The 3,281-nt window shown below is 41.9% G+C and overlaps 1 non-coding gene across 1 annotated transcript; it reads right to left on the reverse strand.

Annotated features, from left to right (window-relative positions):
• Nucleotides 1-1,610: 1,610 nt before the first annotated feature.
• On the reverse strand, nt 1,611-1,720 carry LOC122472105. The gene has a single exon (XR_006294355.1). It is a non-coding gene; the product is annotated as a U6 spliceosomal RNA (small nuclear RNA).
• Nucleotides 1,721-3,281: the final 1,561 nt, after the last annotated feature.

The raw sequence follows: 3,281 nt of genomic DNA on the forward strand, positions 1-3,281 counted from the left end.
AGAAGAGATCTGGGGAGAAGAGAACGTCATAAATTCCATTTACAAGGTCTCTGTGGCATCCGGGGTGCCCATTAGGCAGCTAGAAATCCAGGTCTGGAGCTGAACAAAGAAGCCAGAAGTACAGCTCGGGGGATGGGCACCTCTGTACGCAGGTCCGGGTTCGATCCAGGCTGTGGTAAGATGGCCAAAGCGGGCGTTGGGCGGGGAGGGGGGCGGGGATTAACTGAGGAAAGAGCCAGCACAGAAACTCGACCTCCCTATTTCAAATGGGCTTGGCGATGGAAAAGCAAGAAAAGAGACAGCGAGAAGGAGGAAGGCTGTAGAAGTTACAGCCCAGCAGGACTTAACAAAGAGTCTATAGCATCCTGGTGCCAGCGATGCCATGTCTCCAGCATCACAAAGTCTTCTGACCACACCACGCTGAAGGGCAGGTGTCGGTGCTGATCACTGTCTGTTCCCAGGTCCATTGGCTGTCCTTCCCCGTTCAGCCCCAATTCCGCCAGTTACACCTCCCAGGCTCCTTTGCCCAGCGGCTTCTGGTTAATTTCTGCCAAAGAGAGGCACTGGCAGGAGGCTGGAGGGAGGAGAGCCTTCCTTGCCCCCTCCTCCTCCCCATCTCTGCCTTCTGTGGCTCCTCGTCAGACCTGTGCTTACGGTTCCCACCAGGCACCCAACACCTCACAACGACTTCCAACTTCCCAAATGGATTTCCCTCTATTGAACTGGCTGGTGAACCCTCAGTAGCCCTGGCTGGTGGCCGCTTGATAAACATATGCTAATGCATCACGTTCTCTCCCCCTAACTCATTTCAGTCTTCAGAATCCTATTCAGGCCGGGATTATCCAAGTTGGTATTAACAAAGCCTTCCATTTAAAAGTTAAGGGGAAACATAATTTTAAAAGAAGCAGTGAGGGAAGATAAAGCTAAAATAAATAAATTGTAAAACATAAAGCAGGAGAATGATAAAGTAGTTTAAATGCTGTTTTCTTGATAAGACTCTGAAAATAAACAAACTTCTGACAAATATAATTAAGGGAACATTTTTAATTAGAAATGAGGAAGGAGATAGAACAAAAATGGAGAAAATAGATGTTTTTCCTCCAAATCCAATGAGGATGTTGTAGGCTAATAAGTGGAAATCTTCAATGAAATGAATAATTTCTACAAACATATAGATTACTAAAAATAACTCAAGAAGTATAAATCTAAACAGAATAATAACCAAGGAAGAAATTGGGGAAATTATCTGATAACAACCTAAAAAATGTACTTGGTCCCAGCGTTTCCACAAGAACAATTTTCACACTTTTAAGAGGCAGATAATTCCGATGTTGTATAAAACATCCCGAGTACGAAAGGAGATAAGAATACCTTTATGTCCATTAGGCAAGCATGATCTTCTCCCGAAATCCCGATAAAGGTAAAACACACAAAAAGAAAATTATAGTCACATATCACAGTGAATATGAATAAGAAAACTTAAATAAAACCCTCCCCTCTGAAAAGGAACTTGTTTTACTGTATTGCTTCAGATCTTTAGAGGCCAGATAAGTTCTAGGGTTTTTTTTTTTCTTGCAACCACTTCACTGAGATATATTTCTTACACCATAAAAAATGTGGAGCACCTTACAAATGTGGGGGCCATCCCGGCACGAGGAGCCAGGCTAATCTTCTCCGTATCCTTCCAATCTTAGCATGTGTGCTGCTAACACGCCAGCACAAGGGATGATAACTTTATAAATTAACTTGGAAGAGACTACAAAGGATGGGCAGCTTGTACATTTTGAAAGTAAATAACCATTTGGCAAGGCTAGAACTAAAACCGAAGGGAAAGTATCATCTGGAGAAAAGATTCACAGCAAATACGGAAAGGGTTCATTTCTCTGTTATGTAAAGAGTTTATGTATCTTGACACCAAAAACTTAAATCCCTAATATGTAAACTGGCAAAGAACTGAAGAAGATGATTCATGAAAACAGAGATGCTATGAGTAAACAAGCATGTAGGGAAATGTGCAACTTCGCTTATAGTCGAGCAAATGTCCACCCAAATAATGCTGTAGCATCTTACAGCCACTACCTTCGAGGGACCTTAGAAATCATTTGGTATTAAGCATAAGAGACTCTTAAAAACTGAGAACAAACTGAGGGCTGATGGGGGTGGGAGGGAGGGGAGGGTGGCTGATGGGTATTGAGGAGGGCACCAGTTGAGATGAGCACTGGGTGTTGTATGGAACCCAATTTGACCATAAATTTCATGTATTGAAAAATAAATTAAAAAATAAAAAAATAAAAAATAAAAGAAATTATTTGGTATTACAACACGGCGGTGAAACTAGTCCCCTCACGCACCGTTGGTTGCCGTATGATCTGGTATCATCTCTTGGTAATCCATACCAGGAACCGTCTTAAAACTCCATAATATATCCCTTTCTCCTAAGGGATTTATGAAGAATTATAAAAAATAAAGGTAGAGGAGATATTCATGGCAACGTCACTCTGACAACCAAAGTCAGTAAATAAAAGATGATCTAAATGCAACAACAGAATTCTTAAGGAAGGGTTGTAATTATTGTTTTTAATTACAATAAAAATCACCGTTTATCAACTACCCTCAGATACATCACTTCTTTGAGTCCTGAGCAGTCTCAGGAGGTAGGTAGGAATTACCAAGTAAGAATCAGAAAAAATACGCGGTTCGCCCCAAATCGCACAATCGGTGGCTTTCGAACAACCGCTCCCAAATCCCATGGTCTTTCGATGTTAAAGGATGGGTATGAGCCTCTGCTCTGAGCCTCGGTTTCCTCATCCATGAAGGAAGGATGATGCAAATAGTACAGAGTGATGATAAACTTTAAACGAAGCTCTTACATGGCTGTGAAACTCTTAGCACGGGGTGTAGCACACAGCCAGGACTTGATTATTAAGAATAATACTGTCTCTCTGTCTCTCTGTCTCTCTGTCTCTCTCTCTCTCTCTCTCTCAAAATAAATAAACATTAAAAAAATAAAAAATAAAGGGGAGCGCCTGGGTGGCTCAGTCGATTAAGCATCCAACCTCGGCTCGGGTCATGATCTCGCAATTTATGGGTTCAAGCCCTGCATTGGGCTCTGTGCTGACAGCTCAGAGCCTGGAACCTGCTTCGGATTCTGTAGCTCCCTCTGTCTCTGCCCTCCCCCGCTCATGTGTGCTCTTTCTCTCTCAAAATAAATAAATAAACGAAAAAAAAAAAAAAAAGAAAGAACACTGATAATATAAAATTGTACCGATTCAATATGATTA

This window comes from Prionailurus bengalensis, chromosome E3, assembly GCF_016509475.1.
Source record: "Prionailurus bengalensis isolate Pbe53 chromosome E3, Fcat_Pben_1.1_paternal_pri, whole genome shotgun sequence".
Lineage (NCBI taxonomy): Eukaryota > Metazoa > Chordata > Mammalia > Carnivora > Felidae > Prionailurus > Prionailurus bengalensis.